Source organism: Oncorhynchus tshawytscha, linkage group LG25, assembly GCF_018296145.1.
Source record: "Oncorhynchus tshawytscha isolate Ot180627B linkage group LG25, Otsh_v2.0, whole genome shotgun sequence".
Taxonomy (NCBI): Eukaryota; Metazoa; Chordata; class Actinopteri; order Salmoniformes; family Salmonidae; genus Oncorhynchus; species Oncorhynchus tshawytscha.
Window position 1 is genome coordinate 37,256,799 of NC_056453.1, and position 24,037 is coordinate 37,280,835.

Sequence of the window (24,037 nt, forward strand, 5' to 3'; positions counted from 1 at the left end):
AGGTAGCCTAGTGGTTAGAATGTAGGGGTTGCAGGTAGCCTAGTGGTTAGAATGTAGAGGTGGCAGGTAGCCTAGTGGTTAGAATGTAAGGGTGGCAGGTAGCCTAGTGGTTAGAATGTAGGGTTGGCAGGTAGCCTAGTGGTTAGAATGTAGGGGTGGCAGGTAGCCTAGTGGTTAGAGTGTAGGGGTGGCAGGTAGCCTAGTGGTTAGAATGTAGGGTTGGCAGGTAGCCTAGTGGTTAGAATGCAGGGGTGGCAGGTAGCCTAGTGGTTAGAATGTAGGGGTGGCAGGTAGCCTAGTGGTTAGAATGTTGGACTAGTAGCCAAAAGGTTGCACGATCAAATGCACGAGCTGACAAGGTAAAAATCTGTCGTTCTGCCCCTGAACAAGGCTGTCATTGAAAATAAGAATTTGATCATAACTGACTTGCCTAGTTAAATAAATGTAATATGAAAAGGTCTGATGGCATGTGAGCTGAGGGTCAACCAGTGGGATCAGGAGTTGGTAGAACCGTCTTGAGGCCTAATTATATCAAAGGCAGATCGAAAGGAAATTTCTTGTAAAATCCAATTAATTAAACATTTTTTTTAGTCATGCTATGTTTCTTGCATAGGCCTGGAATGTAGAAGAGGATGGATGTCAAGGTCTCCATGGCATAAGGCCTAATGCGACTAGTGCAAAAAAATTCGCCCACCAACCAACCAGGCCGTTAAAATACAAAATAAATGATCACATATATATGTTTGTATATATATATACACAGTTGAAGTCAGAAGTTTACATACACTTAGGTTGGAGTCATTAAAACTTTTTTTAACCACTCCACAAGTTTCTTGTCAACAAACTATAGTTTTGGCACGTCGGTTAGGACATCTACTTTGTGCATGACACAAGTAATTGTTCCAACAATTGTTTACAGACAGATTATTTCCCTTATAATTGTAACGGCGTTCGTCTGTTGAAGGAGAGTCGGACCAAAATGCAGCGTGGTGGTTACTCATGTTCTTTAATGAAAAAATAGTGATACATGAAATAACTAAATAAATACAAAAACAACAAATGAAACGTGAAAACCTAATTACAGCCTATCTGGTGAACACTACACAGAGACAGGAACAATCACCCACAAAATACACAGTAAAACCCAGGCTAGACACACCCCTAATCAGCCACAATCCCAATGCCTACAAAAACCCCAATACGACAACACAATAAACCCATGTCACACCCTGGCCTGAACAAATAATTAAAGAAAACACAAAATACTAAGACCAAGGCGTGACAGACCCCCCCCCCAAGGTGCGGACTCCCGGACGCACCTCAAAACCATAGGGAGGGTCCGGGTGGGCGTCTGTCCATGGTGGCGGCTCCGGCTCGGGACGTGGACCCCACTCCATAAATGTCTTAGTTCCTCCCCCTTGCGTCCTGGGATAGTCCACCCTCGCCGCCGACCATGACCTCGTAGTCCTCACCCAGAACCCCACTGGACTGAGGGGCAGCTCGTGACTGAGGGGAAGCTCGGGACTGAGGGGCAGCTCGGGACTGAGGGGCAGCTCGGGACTGAGGGGCAGCCCGGGACTGAGGGGCAGCCCGGGACTGAGGGGCAGCCCGGGACTGAGGGGAAGCCCGGGACTGAGGGGAAGCCCGGTACTGAGGGGAAGCCCGGTACTGAGGGGAAGCCCAGTACTGAGAGGAAGCCCAGTACTGAGATGAAGCCCAGTACTGAGGTGAAGCTCAGGCAGGTAGTTGGCTCCGGCAGATCCTGGCTGGCTGGCGGATCTGGAAGAGTCTGGTTGACTGGCAGATCTGGAAGAGTCTGGTTGACTGGCAGATCTGGAAGAGTCTGGTTGACTGGTGGATCCTGGCTGACTGGCGGATCTGGTTGCTCCATGCAGACTGGCACCTCTGGCTGCTCCATGCAGACTGGCAGCTCCGGCTGCTCCATGCTGACTGGAAGCTCCGGCTGCTCCATGCAGACTGGCACCTCTGGCTGCTCCATGCAGACTGGCAGCTCCGGCTGCTCCATGCTGACTGGAAGCTCCGGCTGCTCCATGCAGACTGGCAGCTCTGGCTGCTCCATGCAGACTGGTAGCTTTGTGCAGACTGACAGCTCTGGCTGCTCCATGCAAACTGACAGCTCAGGCTGCTCCATACAGACTGGCAGCTCTGGCTGCTCCATGCAGACTGACAGCTCAGGCTGCTCTATGCAGACTGGCAGCTCCATGCAGACTGGCAGCTCCATGCAGACTGGCAGCTCTGGCTGCTCCATGCAGACTGACATCTCTGGCTGCTCTATGCAGACTGGCAGCTCCATGCAGACTGGCAGCTCCATGCAGACTGGCAGCTCTGGCTGCTCTATGCAGACTGGCAGCTCTATGCAGACTGGCAGCTCTGGCTGCTCCATGCAACCAGGCAGCTCTGGCTGCTCCATGCAGACTGACAGCTCTGGCCGCTCCATGCAGACTGACAGCTCTGGCTGCTCCATGCAGACTGGCAGCTCTGGCTGCGTTGAACAGGCAGGAGGCTCCGGCAGCGCTGTAGAGGAGGAAGGCTCTGGAAGCGCTGAACAGGCGGGAGACTCCGACAGCGCAGGAGAGGAGGAAAACGCTGGCTGCGCTGAACAGGCGGGAGGCTCCGACAGCGCTAGAGAGAAGGATGGCTCTGGCTGTGCTGAACAGGCGAGGCGCACTGAAGGCCTGGTGCGTGGTGCTGGAACTGGTGGTACTGGATCGAGGACACGCACAGGAAGCCTGGTGCGGGGAGCTGCCACCGGAGGACTGGTGTGTGGAGGTGGCTCTGGATAGACCGGACCGTGCAGGCGCACTGGAGCTCTTGAGCACCAAGCCTGCCCAACTTTACCTGGCTCGATGCCCACTTTAGCCCGGCCAATACGAAGAGCTGGTATGTACCGCACCGGGCTATGCACCCGCACTGGAGACACCGTGCGCTCCATAGCATAACACAGTGCCTGCCCGGTCTCTCTAGCCCCCGGTAAGCACAGGGAGTTTGCGCAGGTCTCCTACCTGGCATCACCATACTCCCTGTGAGCCCCCCCAATACATTTTTTGAGGTGACTCTCAGGCTTCCATCCGCGTCGCCGTGCTGCCTCTTCATACCAGCGCCTCTCCGCTCTCGCCGCCTCCAGTTCTTCTTTGGGGCGTCGATATTCACCAGGCTGTGCCCATGGTCCTTTTCCGTCCAATATCTCTTCCCAAGTCCAGAAGTCCTTTGATCGCTGCTCCTCACGATTAACAGGGAGAGTTTGCTCAGGTCTGACTCCTGACTCTGCCACTCTCTCCCTGAGCCCCCCCCAATACATTTTTGGGGCTGCTTTTCGAGTTTCTTTCTGCGCCGCCGTGTCTTTCTCTTCGACTCCATTCTCCTATAGCCCTCTTCGCACTGCTCCAGCGAATCCCAGGCGGGCTCCGGCACTCTCTCTGGGTCGACCGCCCACCTGTCTATTTCCTCCCAAGTCGTATACTCCATACTCCTGCTGTGCATAACGTCCTCCCATGTCCATTCCTCCTTTCGCTGCTCCTGCTGTTGCTGCCTGTTACCACGCCGCTCGGTCCGGGTGTGGTGGGTGATTCTGTTACGGCGTTCGTCTGTTGAAGGAGAGTCGGACCAAAATGCAGCGTGGTGGTTACTCATGTTCTTTCATGAAAAAATAGCGATACATGAAATAACTAAATAAATACAAAAACAACAAACGAAACGTGAAAACCTAATTACAGCCTATCTGGTGAACACTACACAGAGACAGGAACAATCACCCACAAAATACACAGTAAAACCCAGGCTACCTAAATATGGTTCCCAATCAGAGACAACGAGAATCACCTGACTCTGATTGAGAACCGCCTCAGGCAGCCAAGCCTATGCTAGACACACCCCTAATCAGCCACAATCCCAATGCCTACAAAAACCCCAATACGACAACACAATAAACCCATGTCACACCCTGGCCTGAACAAATAATTAAAGAAAACACAAAATACTAAGACCAAGGCGTGACAATAATTCACTGTATCCCAATTCCAGTGGGTCAGTAATTTACATACACTAAGTTGACTGTGCCTTTAAACAGCTTGGAAAATTCCAGAAAATTATGTCATGGCTTTAGAAGCGTCTGATAGGCTAATTGACATCAAATTAGTCATTTGGAGGTGTACCTGTGGATGTATTTCAAGGCCTACCTTCAAACTCAGTGCCTCTTTGCTTGACATCATGGCAAAATCAAAAGAAATCAGCCAAGACCTCAGAAGAAAAATTGTAGTCCTCCACAAGTCTGATTCATCCTTTGGAGCAATTTCCAAATGCCTGAAGGTACCACATTCATCTGTACAAACAATAGCTCGCAAGTATAAACACCATGGGACCACGCAGCCATCATACCGCTCAGGAAGGAGACGCATTCTGTCTCCGAGAGATGAATGTACTTTGGTGCGAAAAGTGCAAATCAATCCCAGAACAACAGCAAAGGACCTTGTGAAGATGCTGGAGGAAACAGGTACAAAAGTATCTTTTTCCACAGTAAAACGAGTCCTATATTGACATAACCTGAAAGGCCGCTCAGCAAGGAAGAAGCCACTGCTCCAAGACCGCCATTAAAAAAAAGGCAGACTTTGGTGTGCAACTGCACATGGGGATAAAGATCATACTTTTTGGAGAAATTTCCTCTGGTTTGATGAAATAGAACTATTTGGCCATAATGACCATCGTTATGTTTGGAGGGAAAAGGGGGAGGCTTACAAGCCGAAGAACACCATCCCAACCATGAAGCACGGGGGTGGCAGCATCATGTTGTGGGGGTGCTTTGCTGCAGGAGGGACTGGTGCACATCACAAAATAGATGGCATCATGAGGACGAAAATTATGTGGATATATTGAAGCAACATTTCAAGACATCAGTCAGGAAGTTAAAGCTTGGTCGCAAATGGTTCTTCCAAATGGACAGTGACCCCAAGCATACTTCCAAAGTTGTGGTAAACTGGCTTAAGGGCAACAAAGTGAAGGTATTGGAGTGGCCATCACAATGCCCTGCCCTCACACTTACAGAAAATGTGTGGGCAGAACTGAAAAGGCCTGTGCGAGCAAGGAGGCCTACAAACCTGACTCAGTTACACCAGCTCTTTCAGGAGGAATGGGCCAAAATTCACTCAATTCATTGTGGGAAGTTTGTGGAAGGCTACCTGAAACATTTGACCCAAGTTAAACAATTTAAAGGCAATGCTACCAAATACCAATTGAGTTTATGTACATTTCTGACCCACCCAAGAAATAAAAGCTGAAATAAATCATTCTCTCGACTATTGTTGTGACATTTCACATTCTTAAAATAAAGTGGTGATCCTAATTGACCTAAAACAAGGGATTTTTACTGGGATTAAATGTCAGGAATTGTGAAAAACAGTTTAAATATATTTGGCTAAGGTGTATGTAAACTTTCCACTTCAACTGTATACAGAACCAGTCAAAAGTTTGGACACACCTACTCATTCAAGGTCTTTTCCTTATTTTTACTATTTTCTATATTGTAGAATAATAGTGAAGACATAAAAACTATGAAATAACACATATGGAATCATGTGGTAACCAAAAAAGGGTTAAACAAATCAAAATATATTTGATATATTTTTGATTCTTCAAAGTAGCCACCCTTTGCCTTGATGACAGCTTTGCACACTCTTTGCATTCTCTCAACCAGCTTCATGAGGATTGCTTTTCCAAAAGGAGTTCCCACATATGCTGAGCATTTGTTGGCTGCTTTTCCTTCACTCTGCGGTTCAACTCATCCCACACCATCTCAATTTGGTTGAGGTCGGGTGATTGTGGAAACCAGGTCACCTGATGCAGCACTCCATCACTCTCCTTCTTTGTCAAATAGCCCTTACACAGCCTGGAGGTGCATTTTGGATCATTGTCTTGTTGAAAAACAAATGACCGCAAACCAGATGGGATGGCGTATCGCTGCAGAATGCTGTGGTAGCCATGCTGGTTAAGTGTGCCTTGAATTCTAAATAAATCATAGACAGTGTCACCAGCAACGCACCCCCACACCATCACACCTCCTCCTCCATGCTTCATAGTGGTAACCAACCTTGAATGAGTAGGTGTGTCCAAATTTTGACTGGTACTGTACATACTATATACATTTCACAAACACAGTATATTTGACAATAGTTATCTGTTATATGTTTTTAGTCCCATCCTTCACCTCAACCCCTCCCATCTATCTATGAAGACCATCCAGTTTTGATTTCTATTTGGCATATATTTATTTTTCAAATCTCTCAGTGTTAAATCAACACGGACAGAGTTAAATTTAACACTGGTCCTTTGTCTATGTGTGTTCACACTTTTCAGTGTCATGAACAGACAAAATCATGTCTTTCATGAATTTGGATGAGATTTGGATGAAACCAGGATCAAAGTATGAATGACCAAATTATGAAAAATGACTGTTGCTACATTAATGAAGTTTGATTATAATGTTACTGGCACCATGTCAAACACTTGGGTTCAGGAGGCGGAATTATTAAGGGATGGGGTGACATCACTCTAACTCTCATTTTAATACATCAATGGTAACATGATATTCTCTTACCTAATTTAAATAACTACCGCCTTGTAACCAACATCGGAGAAGGCATATTTGCATATAGGGGGGTTATACTGTAGCTAGAAAGCTACTCTAATGGTGTCAAAATTTGACCGTTGGGTGTCAGCAAAAATAATTACAAGTTTACACTATTACAGTTTTTCTCAATTGCTAAAACACAATTTCTGAAACCTTGCTCCATTTCCTGAAAACATCAAACACAAAACCTCATCTTCAAGCACTATTTACATAACCTCTGACTCCTCTCGCAAAATGAAACATTCGCCTCAAAACCGTTTTACCTGTGTTCAAAATCAAACACTGCTCTCAAATCATAAACAAAGTGATCAAAATGATATACCCTCTCAAGCAGTCAGTAAACAATACACCGAAAAATAGAAGACACATTGTTCAAAACATACAATTCTCAGGGAGAAGTACATTTTTAATCTAAAAAAAATTCATATTTTTCCGTCATTGTCTTTTGATGAGCGAAAACATGTTCGACCATAATAGCTCAAAATTGATCAGAAATTACTACTCTGCTTTGCTCTTTGCAATGTTGTTTTTTGTTCTTCCTCCTCCTTATACCCCTATTTTTACAGTACTGTACCCTGCATCTCACACACGTGTCCTTTGTCTCTGTGATACTGTAATTCTTGTTCTTTGTTGATATGAACCTCCAACCAGTCAATCTATTGAGCAGTCAGTACTGTTAATAAATGGAAAGCACAATGTTCAGGGCCATACAATTTGTCCATTGTACAGTATACAGCCTACAATGCACTGTACTACAGTATACAATACTAAAAGTGACAAAAATCAAAGGAGTAAACATGTGATCAATGTGCTTCTTCTTGTCTTTGGGCTGGGTCAGGCCAGAGCACTTCGTCGACATCACAAGCAATATTGTCCCTCCTGGGGCAACGGGGGAAGAAGCCTCTTGTGTGCCGTATCCAGCCCTGACATGATTCCTCACCTATATCACCACAGGCTAAATCCATGGCTTGCAGCAGATTTACTCTGTGTAGGGTTGTCTATCATATACTTTCCATCTCCAAGAGGAGAAAAAATCCTCAATCGGATTCAGGAAAGGCGAGTATGGAGGGAGGTACAAGTTCATAAACTGCCCATTGATGTTAAACCATTCCCTTACCTGAGCAGCTCGGTGGAAACTGACATTGTCCCACACTGTCACATAGGTGGGAATGGGATTCTCATTTAGCTCTTGACCCTGCTGCTCTTGAACCTGCTGCTCAAATAAAATATCTCTTAGATTGACAATAAATCTTAGAAGGTGCTGTGTGTTAAATGGCCCGAGTGTAACATGGTGATGTAGAACACCATGGTTGCTGATAGCAGCACAGATTGTGACATTGCCACCTCGTTGACCAGGGACTTCAACAGTGGCCCGCTGTCCAATCATGTTTCAGCCTCTCCTTCTCCTCTTTGATAGATTGAAGCCTTCTTCATCGACAAAGATGAACTCATGGGGTCTGTCCAAGGATTCCAAGTCAAATATTGTCTGTGTAGAAATACAATATACTGTATGTAGGATTTTGTAAGTCGTACAGAGACAGTACTATAATGTAGAGTACAATTAGGCTTCTGATTCACATACATTGTATGTACTGAAGAGTAATGTCATTCACTTAGTATGTGTTAGTACTGTAGACAATCTGGATTACAGTAAATGTTTCTGAATGTACACTTACTTGCACATACTGAGCTCGCAGTTCTTTCACCCTTGGTGAGTTGCGCTCAAAAGGTACTCTGTATACTTGTTTCATTCGCATCCTGTTACGATGGAGGAAACGGTCAATTGTGGAAATGCTCACACTGTCGATTCCCTGGAAGTGTGTGTTGTCTTGTATCACTCGTTCCTGGATTTCTCTGAGTCGTATTGCATTATCTTGAAGGACCATGCCAACTATAACGGCCTCTTGCTCCCGAGTGAATATAGCTGTCCTTCCACCTGCATGTGGCAGCCTTGCAATTCTACAAAAAGTAGTTGTGCAGTTACAAAACATATTCATGCAGTACAATACATACAGTGATTAACTTTACACATGTCTATTGAAACAGCTGCATATAGTGTAGTACAGTAAATTTGCAATTACAAAAATACAGTAGTATACTGTACCTGTCCTCTACTCTGAATGTCCTTACTATGGTGGACACAGAAAATCGTCTCAAATTAGGTTGCACTCTAAGTCCTGCTTCCCTCATTGTCAGTACATGGACAAGAACAAGTCTATAACTGTTGCTCGAATTTCATCAGATATTTCCACTCTTTGTCTTCCTCTTCCTCTTCGTCCTCCTCTTCCTCTTTCTTGCCCTCCTCCTCTTCCTTGCCCTCCTCCTCCTCTTCCTCCTCATCGCCCACCTCGCATATGTCATCATCCTCTCACATTGTTTCTTCTGTCCATTGCTCTTAAATACAAGTAAAACTAAATGCTCTTCAACCGATTGCTACCTGCACCTACCCGCCTGTCCAACATCACTACTCTGGACGGCTCTGACTTAGAATACGTGGACAACTACAAATACTTAGGTGTCTGGTTAGACTGTAAACTCTCCTTCCAGACCCATATCAAACATCACCAATCCAAAGTTAAATCTAGAATTGGCTTCCTATTTCTCAACAAAGCATCCTTCACTCATGCTGCCAAACATACCCTTGTAAAACTGACCATCCTACCAATCCTTGACTTTGGCAATGTCATTTACAAAATAGCCTCCAATACCCTACTCAACAAATTGGATGCAGTCTATCACAGTGCAATCCGTTTTGTCACCAAAGCCCCATATACTACCCACCTTTGCGACCTGTACGCTCTCGTTGGCAGGCCCTCACTTCATACTCGTCGCCAAACCCATTGGCTCCATGTCATCTACAAGACCCTGCTAGGTAAAGTCCCCCCTTATCTCAGCTCGCTGGTCACCATAGCATCTCCCACCTGTAGCACACGCTCCAGCAGGTATATCTCTCTAGTCACCCCCAAAACCAATTCTTTCTTTGGCTCCTTCCAGTTCTCTGCTGCCAATGACTGGAACGAACTACAAAAATCTCTGAAACTGGAAACACTTATCTCCCTCACTAGCTTTAAGCACCAACTGTCAGAGCAGCTCACAGATTACTGCACCTGTACATAGCCCACCTATAATTTAGCCCAAACAACTACCTCTTTCCCTACTGTATTTAATTAATTTATTTATTTTGCTCCTTTGCACCCCATTATTTTTATTTCTACTTTGCACATTCTTCCATTGCAAATCTACCATTCCAGTGTTTTACTTGCTATATTGTATTTACTTTGCCACCATGGCCTTTTTTTGCCTTTACCTCCCTTCTCACCTCATTTGCTCACATCGTATATAGACTTGTTTATACTGTATTATTGACTGTATGTTTGTTTTACTCCATGTGTAACTCTGTGTCGTTGTCTGTCGAACTGCTTTGCTTTATCTTGGCCAGGTCGCAATTGTAAATGAGAACTTGTTCTCAACTTGCCTACCTGGTTAAATAAAGGTGAAATAAAATAAAAATAAAATAAATAAATCCATTCTCAGACTTTCTCCTTCCCACCTTCAACAACCTGTTTCCTCTCTGAACTGGCTTATATTGGTTGTGTCGCATCATTTGAAACAGGTTAAATCAATTTTGAGTGGTTGTGTTCAAGCAATGACATGTGTTCTCTATTTGTATTTGATTGCTGCCACTTGTGTTTACCAGTATGGATGACATGTGCATTAGAGTGCAGAATGTGTTTTGAGAATGAGAATGTGTTTAGAGTTTTGCTGAAAAGTCTAAGTGAGATCTGCAAATGGTGTTTTACCATGTGAAATGGTTTAAGGTATTGACAACAGACTGCATAATTAGCTAAATGAGTCCAGGCAACTGAGAACTTTGTTCAGCTTATGGGTTTTAGTGTTTTTGCAATTGAGAAAAACTGTAATCTATGGGAAAGATACTTTCACATGTGTGGTGTTAGCTAGTTACTGACTAGCTAAGTCTTCAGCCAGCAAGGAACAAAAAAGGGGGAAGTGTCATTTAAAACAATTTTTTATTTATTTAACTAGGCAAGTCAGTTAAGAACAAATTCTTATTTACAATGACAGCCTAATCCAGGAAAACCCAGATGACGCTGGGCCACGTTGTGCCCTGTCCTATGGGACTCCCAATCACAGCTGGATGTGATACAGCCTGGATTTGAACCAGAAACTATAGTGATGCCTTTTGCACATTGCCTTAGACTGCTGTGCCACTTGGGAACTCTGACATTGTCACCTTTCAGTTAGTCTTAACCGCTAGGCAGTTTCTGTCTGTAATAAAGCCATTTTGTGGGGAAAAACTCATTCTGATTGGCTGGGACTAGCTCTCCAGTGGGTGAGCCTGGCTGCCCTCCAATGCCTATCCATTGCTGTACCTCTGCCCAGTCATTTCAAAGCCATAGATTAGTGCCTAATGAACTTTATTTAAATTGACTGATTTCCTTATATGAACTGCAAAACAGTAAAATCTTTGAAATTGTTCCATGTTGAGTTAACATCTTTGTTCAGTAGATTTATAATTTTTTATATTTTAGTCACTTAAAAGACTATTTTACATGGGAATCTGAACGACGGTTTGGGACCTTTAAATTAACGCTCTGCTTAGTTTATAGCCTTATTTGAATATTTCCCAGAATGCCTTGCATTTCAATTGAATTTGTAGAGTTACCACCTAAACATTTTGTTAGTGACAGAGACATGCTTGTTGCAAACATTCCACCTACATAATGAAAAGGCCTATAGTTTAGCCACAGAGGATTAATAGCTTATTTTTTTTATTATTGCCAAGCAGTGGATTGTGTGTAGCCCAATAACAAGACATAGCCTCCGGTGAAATTGAAGGGCGCGCAATTCAAATAAATAATCATCATATTAAACATTCATGAACATACAAGGGTCTTATATCATTAAAAGCTTAAATTATTGTTAATCTAACTGTGTTGTCCGATTTTCAAAAAGGCTTCAAGGCGAAAGCATACCATGCGATTGTCTGAGGATGGTGCCCCATTTCAACATATTTTTCAACTAGCACAGGCTTCATAAAACCACAAATAGCAATTAAATAAATCACTTACTTTTGAAGATCTACCTCTGTTTGCAATCCCAAGGGTCCCAGCTACAACATAAATGGTTGTTATGTTAGATAAAATCTTTCTTTATATCCCATAAAGTCTGTTGAGTTGGCACCATCGGTTTCAGTTATCAGTAATCAGTAATTCAGTAATCCACTCGTCCAAAAAGCTACCTCTAAACTTTGTCCAAACAAGTCAAAAAAAATTCTATTTAATCCTCAGGTACTCTAAAATTTAAATGAACTATTATATTTCATGCGGTATGTTCAACAGGAAAGGAAAATTAGTATGAGCGCGCCCTCTCCCTCTGATATTGTTCCGGTGCTTCTCTCACAAAAACTCCAAATACTTTTTTTTTTTTTGAAAAACAAGCCTGAAACCTTGAAGAAAGACTGTTGACATCTAGTGGAAGCCATAGGAATAGCAATCTGGGAGATGGATTTACATAGAAACAATAGGCTTCTATTATAAGAGCCTGGGAGCTAAAAAAAAAAAAAAGTAATATATATGCCAACACTTTTAGAAACTTTACATATCCTGGCGTCAGGGCCTGAGTAACAGGCAGTTTAATTTGGGCACGTCAGTCAGGCGGAAATTCAGGAAACTAGACCCTATCACTTAGAAATGAAATTGTTTAACTTGGGTGAAACGTTTCGGGTAGCCTTCCACAAGCTTCCCACAATAAGTTGTATGAATTTTGGCCCATTCCTCCTGACAGAGCTTGTGTAAATGGTTCAGGTTTGTAGGCCTCCTTGCTCGCACACGCTTTTTGAGTTCTGCCCACACATTTTCTATGGGATTGACGTCAGGGCTTTGTGATGGCCACTCCAATACCTTGACATTGTTGTCCTTAAGCCATTTTGCTTTGGAAGTATGCTTGGGGTCATTGTCCATTTGGAAGACCCATTTGCAACCAAGCTTTAACTTCCTGACTGAAGTCTTGAGATGTTGCTTCAATATATCAACATAATTTTCTGTCCTCATGATGCCATCTATTTTGTGAAGTGCACCAGTCCCTCCTGCAGCAATGCACCCCCACAACATGATGCTGCCACCCCAGTGCTTCATGGTTGGGATCGTGTTCTTCGGCTTGCAAGCCTCCCCCTTTTCCTCCAAATATAACGATGGTCACTATGGCCAAACAGTTCTATTTTTGTTTCATCAGACCAGAGGACATTTTTCCAAAAAGTACAATCTTTTTTCCCACGTGCAGTTGCAAACTGTACTCTAGCATTGTTACGGCAGTTTTGGAGCATTGCTTTCTTCCTTGCTGAGCAGCCTTCAGGTTATGTCAGTATAGGACTCGTTTTTGGATATAGATACTTTATACCTGTTTCCTCCAGCATCTTCACAAGGTCTTTTGCTGTTGTTCTGGGATTGATTTGCACTTTTCGCAACAAAGTACATTCATCTCTAGGAGACAGAACACATCTCCTTCCTGAGCGGTATGACATCTGCGTGGTCCCATGGTGTTTATACTTGCGTGCTATTGTTTGTACAGATGAATGTGGTACTTTCAGGCATTTGGAAATTGTTCCAATGGATGAACCAGACTTGTGGAGGACTACAATTTTTTTATCTGAGTTCTTGGCTGATTTCTTTTAAATGTTCCATGGTGTCAAGCAAAGAGGCACTGAGTTTGAAGGTAGGCCTTGAAATACATCCACAGGTACACCTCCAATTGACTCAAATGATGTTAATTAGCTTATCAGACGCTTCTAAAGCCATGAGATAATTTTCTGGAATTTTCCAAGCTGTTTAAAGGCACAGTCAACTTAGTGTATGTAATCTTCGGAACCACTGGAAATGTGATACAGTGAATTATAAGTGAAATAGTCTGTCTGTAAACAATTGTTGGAACAATTACTTGTGTCATGCACAAAGTAGATGTCCTAACCGACTTGACAAAACTATAGTTTGTTAACAAGACATTTGTGGAGTGGTTGAAAACGAGTTTTCATGACTCCAACCTAAGTGGGGCAAAAAAGTATTTAGTCAGCCACCAATTGTGCAAGTTCTCCCACTTAAAAAGATGAGAGGCCTGTAATTTTCATCATAGGTAAACTTCAACTATGACAGACAAAATGAGAAAAAAAATCCAGAAAATCACATTGTAGGATTTTTTATGAATTTATTTGCAAATTATGGTGGAAAATAAGTATTTGGTCAATAACAAAAGTTTCTCTCAATACTTTGTTATATACCCTTTGTTGACAATGACAGAGGTCAAACATTTTCTGTAAGTCTTCATAAGGTTTTCACGCACTGTTGCTGGTATTTTGGCCCATTCCACCATGCAGATCTCCTCTAGAGCAGTGATGTTTTGGGGCTGTTGCTGGGCAACACGGACTTTCAACTCCCTCCAAATATTTTCTATGTGGTTGAGATCTGGAGACTGGCTAGGCCACTCCAGGACCTTGAAATGCTTCTTACGAAGCCACTCCTTCGTTGCCCAGGCAGTGTGTTTGGGATCATTGTCATGCTGAAAGACCCAGCCACGTTTCATCTTCAATGCCCTTGCTGATGTAAGGAGGTTTTCACTCAAAATCTCACGATACATGGCCCCATTCATTCTTTCCTTTACACGGATCAGTCGTCCTGGTCCCTTTGCAGAAAAACAGCCCCAAAGCATAATGTTTCCACCCCCATGCTTCACAGTAGGTATGGTGTTCTTTGGATGCAACTCAGCATTCTTTGTCCTCCAAACACGAGGAGTTGAGTTTTTACCAAAAGTTATATTTTGGTTTCATCCGACCATATGACATTCTCCCAATCTTCTTCTGGATCATTCAAATGCTCTCTAGCAAACTTCAGACAGGCCTGGACATGTACTGGCTTAAGCAGGGGGACACGTCTGGCACTGCAGGATTTGAGTCCCTGGCAGCGTAGTGCGTTACTGATGGTAGGCTTTGTTACTTTGGTCCCAGCTATCTGCAGGTCATTCACTAGGTCCGCCCGTGTGGTTCTGGGATTTTTGCTCACCGTTCTTGTGGTCATTTTGACCCCACGGGGTGAGATCTTGAGTGGAGGCCCAGATCGAGGGAGATTATCAGTGGTCTTGTATGTCTTCCATTTCCTAATAATTGCTCCCACAGTTGATTTCTTCAAACCAAGCTGCTTACCTATTGAGGATTCAGTCTTCCCAGCCTGGTGCAGGTCTACAATTTTGTTTCTGGTGTCCTTTGACAGCTCTTTGGTCTTGGCCATAGTGGAGTTTGGAGTGTGACTGTTTGAGGTTGTGGACAGGTGTCTTTTATACTGATAACAAGTTCAAACAGGTGCCATTAATACAGGTAACGAGTGGAGGACAGAGGAGCCTCTTAAAGAAGAAGTTACAGGTCTGTGAGAGTCAGAAATCTTGCTTGTTTGTAGGTGACCAAATACTTATTTTCCATCATAATTTGCAAATAAATTCATTAAAAATCCTACAATGTGATTTTCTGTATTTTTTTTCTCATTTTGTCTGTCATAGTTGAAGCGTACCTATGATGAAAATTACAGGCCTCTCTCATCTTTTTAAGTGGGAGAACTTGCACAACTGGTGGCTGACTAAATACTTTTTTGCCCCACTGTATATGTGTGTGTGTATACATGTGTGTATATGCATATGTGTGTGTATATATATATGTATGTATGTATGCCTATATATATATATATATGTTTGCCTATATATATACATATATATATACATATATATATATATATATATATATATATATATATATATATATATATATATATATATATGAGTATATATATATATGCGCACATTTAATGAGATGCTGTACTATTTGCATATTTTACGACAATTCTTCAGAAATAAAAATAATACAAAAGAGTATTAGATTTGTATCTATATTCAACTACTTAATGTTGGGCCTTTCAGTTAGCAGTTCCAATCCCAGAGCTGACTAATGCAAAAATATGTTGTTGTGCCTTTGAACAAGGCACTTAACTCTAATTGCTCCAGTTAGTCTGGATAAGAGTGTCTGCTAAATAACAAACATGTTGATGCTGTGTTATTGAGTTATAACCCAGCGAGTCAGATCTGGAGGCTTAGCTTAGTAGGGGTGTGGCTTTCAGGAAGTTATTTTTGGCCACCCGTGAGAGTACACCATGTCCTGTTCAGGCAATGCCAACCATAAATTATCTTACTTTTGCAGTCCTGCAACAGGTAACCGTCATTGACTCTTGTTTTAGCCCACGTTCTTACTCAAAGGCATAGGCCCCATGGGGAAGTGCTTGACAATATTGTAGCTATAGCAATTCAAACCAGCTCTATGGTATCTTCATAAAAGGGGTTGCTAACCGAACATAGTATGCTTGTATTACACACGTCGTCTGATCTGAAATCCAACAGCTGCGGCATTGGACTGATTCATGTAAATGCTAGAAGATTGATATTTTTATAACTCCTCACAAATCAACATGGACATTCTGGTAATTTCTGAAACTTGGTTAAATAATTAAATGCCGGATGTGTCTCTGACTGGTTATAATGTTCTTAGATCCGACAGAGTTGGCAGAGGTGGAGGTGTCACCATATTTACAAAGGACAACTTAAATGTTTTTGTTTCTCTCACTACCTCTGTTGCTAAGTAATCTGAATGTATCGTCCTAAATGTGGGACTTTGTAATAATGCCCAACTTACTGTAGTGGGAATTTATCGTCATCCCTCTGCCTCAACGTGTGCTTTTAGTCGATTTTCTGACTTGTATCAAACTATACTAAATCTTAATTTGGATTGGTTGATGCCAGCTTATTTAAGGCTGAAAGATATATGCAAGATATATGCGTTGAGTTAGATCTAACTCAGCTGATAACTGAACCAACTTTAAACATGCTGAAAAATATACTCTTTAAGATATTATTTAGACCAGTGCCCCTCATAAGTATACAGCCAATTGAATTTTTGCTAATGAGTTCAGTGAGCATTGTCGCATTGTCTGCATAAGAGATGCAAAGCTACCTTAATCTTAACCTCCTATTATTACAAAGATAAATTATAGGTATTTTATGAGCAACAACTCTTGTCTGACCTGGGATTGTGTGAATGGGGGGTTGTGTCAGATAACTCTGACTTGGATCAAGTCCTAAATTGTTTTGCTTCTTTGCTCAACTTGCAGATAAGCATGTACCGTTCATGAAACTAAGGGTAGAGCATACTGTAGATCCCTGGTTCACACATGAACTATCAGAAACTTCAGGAGATAAATTTGTCTTGAGCTAAGGCTGACTGATTCTACGTCTGACTGGTAGTCCTTCAGATGCTTGAGAAACGGATGTCTCTCCATGGTTGGAAAAGCAAAGTAGACTTACTTCTTGAACTGTGTATCTGAGAATGGTGGGAATCCAGCGGCCTTCTGGAAGGTAGTGAAATCTCTGAAATAAAACTCCAAGCCCTCATTACCCCAGCAGGTTATGACAGCCTCTGGTCCCATAACAGATAAGATGGACATTAAAGAACCACTTTGCCTCAGCAGGCCACCTATTTGATAGAAAAGCTTCTAAAAACTCTGATCCCAGTAGAGGGAGTCCTTGACTCACCTCCAGCCAGGTTGCAGAGAACAATACATTCCCAAATCCGTTTTCCTTTGTCCCATTTGATGTCTATGATGTACTAAGTGCCTTATTGTAGATCGATTTAAAATGATTCTGACTCACATGATCCCCTTTTTTGCTTCAGCTTTCTCTCCCACTTATTTTTTGATTTGACAATTGTTTCTGGGGTTATCCCTAAGATGTGGAAAACGGCACAAGTCCTCCCCCGACACAAAGGAGGCAATCCTTCTGACTACTGTCCAATTTCCAAGCTATCTTGCCTTGCCATAGTTTTAGAGTACTTGTCACATGCACCGAATACAACATGTGTAGACCTTACCGTGAAATGCTTACTTACAAGCCTTTAACCAACAGTGCTGAACAAGAAGGAGTTGACTAAAATATTTACAAAATAAACTAAATAAACTAAATCAAAAATAATAAAAAGTAACACAATACAATAACGAGGCTATATACAGGGGGTACCGGTACCGAGTCAATGTGCGGGTGTACAGCTGAGTCAAGGTCATTTGTACATGTAGGTGGGGGTGAAGTGACTATACATACTGTAGGTGGGGGTGAAGTGACTATACATACTTGGGGGTGAAGTGACTATACATACTGTAGGTGGGGGTGAAGTGACTATACATACTGTAGGTGGGGGTGAAGTGACTATACATACTGTAGGTGGGGGTGAAGTGACTATACATACTGTAGGTGGGGGTGAAGTGACTATACATACTGTAGGTGGGGGGAAGTGACTATACATACTGTAGGTGGGGGTGAAGTGACTATACATACTGTAGGTGGGGGTGAAGTGACTATACATACTGTAGGTGGGGGTGAAGTGACTATACATACTGTAGGTGGGGGTGAAGTGACTATACATACTGTAGGTGGGGGTGAAGTGACTATACATACTGTAGGTGGGGGTGAAGTGACTATACATACTGTAGGTGGGGGTGAAGTGACTATACATACTGTAGGTGGGGGTGAAGTGACTATACATACTGTAGGTGGGGGTGAAGTGACTATACATACTGTAGGTGGGGGTGAAGTGACTATACATACTGTAGGTGGGGGTGAAGTGACTATACATACTGTAGGTGGGGGTGAAGTGACTATACATACTGTAGGTGGGGGTGAAGTGACTATACATACTGTAGGTGGGGGTGAAGTGACTATACATACTGTAGGTGGGGGTGAAGTGACTATACATACTGTAGGTGGGGGTGAAGTGACTATACATACTGTGGTGGGGGTGAAGTGACTATACATACTGTAGGTGGGGGTGAAGTGACTATACATACTGTAGGTGGGGGTGGGGGTAGGTGGGGTGAAGTGACTATACATACTGTAGGTGGGGGTGAAGTGACTATACATACTGTAGGTGGGGGTGAAGTGACTATACATACTGTGGTGGGGGTGAAGTGACTATACATACTGTAGGTGGGGGTGAAGTGACTATACATGACTGGGGGTGATACTATACATACTGTAGGTGGGGGTGAAGTGACTATACATACTGTAGGTGGGGGTGAAGTGACTATACATACTGTAGGTGGGGGTGAAGTGACTATACATACTGTAGGTGGGGGTGAAGTGACTATACATACTGTGGTGGGGGTGAAGTGACTATACATACTGTAGGTGGGGGTGAAGTGACTATACATACTGTAGGTGGGGGTGAAAGTGACTATACATACTGTAGGTGGGGGTGAAGTGACTATACATACTGTAGGTGGGGGTGAAGTGACTATACATACTGTAGGTGGGGGTGAAGTGACTATACATACTGTAGGTGGGGGTGAAGTGACTATACATACTGTAGGTGGGGGTGAAGTGACTATACATACTGTAGGTGGGGGTGAAGTGACTATACATACTGTAGGTGGGGGTGAAGTGACTATACATACTGTAGGTGGGGGTGAAGTGACTATACATACTGTAGGTGGGGGTGAAGTGACTATACATACTGTCGATGATAACAGCAAGTAGCAGCAGTGCAAAAAAACAATGGAGGAGGGTGTCAATGTAAATTGTGTGATCATGTTCACAGGGCTCCCTTGAGAATGAGACATTGGTCTCTAAGGCCCCTAAATAAAAGTGTATGAACATACAGTGCCTTCGGAGAGTATTCAGACCCCTTGACTTTTTCAACGTTACAGCCTTATTCTACAATTGATTAAATTTAAACAATTCTTCAGCAATCTACACACAATATCCCATATAGACAAAGTGAAAATAGATTTTTTTGACATTTTTGCAAATTTATAAAATTTAAAAAACCTAAATAACATATTTACATAAGTATTCAGACCGTTTGCTAAGAGACTTGAAATTGACCTCAGGTACATCCTGTTTCCATTGAACATCTGTGAGATGGTTCTATAACTTGATTGGAGTCCACCTGTTGAAAGTTCCTGATTGGACATGATTTGGAAAGGCACACACCTGTCTATATAAGATCCCACAGTTGACAATGCATGTCAGAGCAAAAACCAAGCCATGAGGTAAAGTCGGAAGTTTAAATACACTTAGTTTCGTGTCATTAAAACTTGTTTTTCAATCACTCCACAAATCTCGTTGTTAACAAACTATAGTTTTGGCAAGTCAGTTAGGAGATCTACTTTGTGCATGACATAAGTAATTTTTCCAACAAATGTTTACAGACAGATTATTTCACTTATAATTCACCGTACCACAATTCCAGTGGGTCAGAAGTTTACATACATTATGTTGACTGTGCCTTTAAACAGCTGGGTAAATTCCAGAAAATTATCTCATGGCTTTAGAAGCTTCTGAAAGACTAATTGACATCATTTGAGTCAATTGGAGGTGTACCTGTGGATGTATTTCAAGGCCTACCTTCAAACTCAGTTCCTATTTGCTTGACATCATGGGAAAATAAAAAGAAATCAATCAAGAACTCAGATTAGTTTTCTTAGACATCCACAAGTCTGGTTCATCCTTTGGAGAAATTTCCAAATGCCTGAAGGTACCACATTCATCTTTACAAACAATAGTACGCAAGTATAAACACCGTGGGATCACGCACCCGCCATACCGCTCAGGAAGGAGACGCGTTCTGTCTCCTAGAGATGAACGTATTCTGGTGTGAATGTTCAAATCAATCCCAGAACAGCAAAGGACCTTGTGCAGATGCTGGAGGAAACAGGTACAACAACATCTATATCCACAGTAAAACGAGTCCTATATTGACATAACATGAAAGGCCGCTCAGCAAGGAAGAAGCCACTGCTCCAAAACGGCCAGAAAAAAAGCCAGACTGGTTTGCAACTGCAAATGGGGACAAAGATCGTACTTTTTGGAAAAATGCCCTCTGGTCTGAAGAAACAAAAATCTAACTGTTTGGCCATACTGACCATCGTTATGTTTGGAGGAAAAGGGGGATGCTTGCAAGCCGAAGAACACCATCCCAACCATGAAGCACGGGGTGGCAGCATCGTGTTGTGGGGGTGCATTGCTGCAGGAGAGACTGGTGCACTTCACAAAATAGATGGCATCACGAGGAAAGAAAATTATGTAGATTTAATGAAGCAACATCTCAAGACATCAGTCAGGAAGTTAAATCTTGGTCGCAAATGGGTCTTCCAAATGGACAATGACCCCAAGCATACTTCCAAAGTTGTGGAAAAATGGCTTAATGACAACAAAGTCAAGGTATTGAAGTGGCCATCACAAAGCCCTGACCTCAATCCCATAGAAAATTTGTGGGGAGAACTTAAAAAGCGTGTGCGAGCAAGGAGGCCTACAAACCTGACCCATTTACACCAGCTCTGTCAGGAGGAATGGGCCCAAATCCACCCAACTTGTTGTGGGAAGCTTGTGGAAGGATTCCTGAAACGTTTGACCCAAGTTAAACAATTTAAAGGCAATGCTACCAAATACTAATTGAGTGTACGTAAACTTCTGAGCTACTGGGAATGTGATGAATGGAACAAGAGCTGAAATAAATCATTCTCTTTACTATTATTCTGACATTTCACATTCTTAAAATAAAGTGGTGATCCTAACTGACATAAGACAGGGAATTTTTACTAGGATTAAATGTCAGGAATTGTGAAAAACTGAGTTTAAATGTATTTGGCTAAGGTGCATGTCAACTTCCGACTTCATCTGTGGAAGGAATAGTCCGCAGAGCTCCAAGACAGGATTGTGTCGAGGCACAGATCTGGGGAAGGGTACCAAAACATTTCTGCAGCATTGAAGGTCCTCAAGAACACAGTGGCATCCATCATTCTGAAATTGAAGAAATTTGGAACCACCAAGACTCTTCCTAGAGCTGGCCGTCTGGCCAAGCTGATCAATCGGGGGAAGGGCCTTGGTCAGGGAGGTGACCAAGAACCCAATGGTCACTCTGACAGAGTCCTAGAGTTCCTCTGTGGAGATAGGAGAACCTTCCAGAAGGACAACCATATCTGCATTACTTCACCAATAAGGCCTTTATGGTAGAGTGTCCAGACAGAAGCTCCTCCTCAGTAAAAGGCACATGACAGCCCACTTGGAGTTTTCCAAAAGGCACCTAAACAAGATTCTCTGGTCTGATGAAACCAAGATTGAACTCTTTGGCCTGCATGCCAAGCGTCACGTATGGAGGAAACCTGGCACTATCCCTATGGTGAAGCTTGGTGGTGGCAGCATCATGCAGTGGGGATGTTTTTCAGTGGCAGGGACTGGGAGACTCAGGATAGAGGTAAAGATGAATGGAGAAAATATAGAAAGATCCTTGATGAAAACCTGCTCCAGAGCACCCAGGACCTCAAACTGGGAGAAAGTTGACCTTCCAACAGGACATCGACCCTAAACACACAGCCAAGACAACGCAGGATTGGTTTCAGGACAAATGTTTGAATATCCTTTCGTGGCCCAGCCAGAGCCTGGACTTCAACCCAATCGAACATCTCTGGAGAGACCTGATAAAAGCTGTGCCGCAATGCTCCCCATCCAACCTGACAGATCTTGAGAAGATCAGCAGAGAAGAATGGGAGAAAGTCCCCAAATACAGGTGTGCCAAGCTTGTATCTACGTAGCTTCATACCCAAGAAGTATACTCAAGGCTGTAATCTCTGCCAAAGGTGCTTCAACAAAGTACTGAGAAAAGGGTCCGAATACTTAAGTAAATGTGATATTTGTTTTTATATACATTTGCAAAAATGTCTAAACCCGTTTTTGCTTTGTCATTATAGGGTATTGTGTGTAGATTGATGAGTAAAAAACAATTGAATCCATTTTTAGGTTGTAACGTAACAAAATGTGGAAAACGTCAAGGGGTCTGAACACTTTCCGAAGGCTCTGTCTACAATGTTCTGTTGAATTGATGAAAAGCCTATGCAAATCCTTAAAAGCCTATGCAAATCCCAATGTGCTATCCCCAATGGAATAGTAGCCACTTTGTAGCAATATGTAAATAATAATTTTAACAATACTCAAGGAAATAATAACATTGCAGAGTACAAACTTAACATTATCAACATGCATTACATTAAAAAAAAGACCTAGCTACTTGGTCAATCCAGAACAAAAGTGAATCAAAACCCAATTAACAGTTAAATTAACCCCTTGTTTGGGTAATCTAAACAACTCCAACATGTCGGGTTATTCACACAACTTGTCACATTATGCTGGCTTGCAGATTGATGTTTAGTTCCTATTGAACTCCAGCCAGAGTGGGGATATCAAATCAAATCAAATTGTATTAGTCAAATGCAACGAATGCAAGAACCTTACAGTGAAATGCTTACTAGCCCCTAACCAACAATGTAGTTAAAAAAAAAATATGAATAAGGAATAAAAGTAACAAGTCATTAAAGAGTCAATATAAAAAGTCAAATAAAAATTGAGAGACCATATACAGGGGGTACTGGTACAGAGTTAATGTGGAGGTTATATACAGGGGGGGTACCGGTACAGAGTCAATGTGTGGGGGCACCGGTTAGTTGAGGTAGTACAGTGCCTTGCGAAAGTATTCGGCCCCCTTGAACTTTGCGACCTTTTGCCACATTTCAGGCTTCAAACATAAAGATATAAAACTGTATTTTTTTGTGAAGAATCAACAACAAGTGGGACACAATCATGAAGTGGAACGACATTTATTGGATATTTCAAACTTTTTAAACAAATCAAAAACTGAAAAATTGGGCGTGCAAAATTATTCAGCCCCTTTACTTTCAGTGCAGCAAACTCTCTCCAGAAGTTCAGTGAGGATCTCTGAATGATCCAATGTTGACCTAAATGACTAATGATGATAAATACAATCCACCTGTGTGTAATCAAGTCTCCGTATAAATGCACCTGCACTGTGATAGTCTCAGAGGTCCGTTAAAAGCACAGAGAGCATCATGAAGAACAAGGAACACACCAGGCAGGTCCGAGATACTGTTGTGAAGAAGTTTAAAGCCGGATTTGGATGCAAAAAGATTTCCCAAGCTTTAAACATCCCAAGGAGCACTGTGCAAGCGATAATATTGAAATGGAAGGAGTATCAGACCACTGCAAATCTACCAAGACCTGGCCGTCCCTCTAAACTTTCAGCTCATACAAGGAGAAGACTGATCAGAGATGCAGCCAAGAGGCCCATGATCACTCTGGATGAACTGCAGAGATCTACAGCTGAGGTGGGAGACTCTGTCCATAGGACAACAATCAGTCGTATATTGCACAAATCTGGCCTTTATGGAAGAGTGGCAAGAAGAAAGCCATTTCTTAAAGATATCCATAAAAAGTGTTGTTTAAAGTTTGCCACAA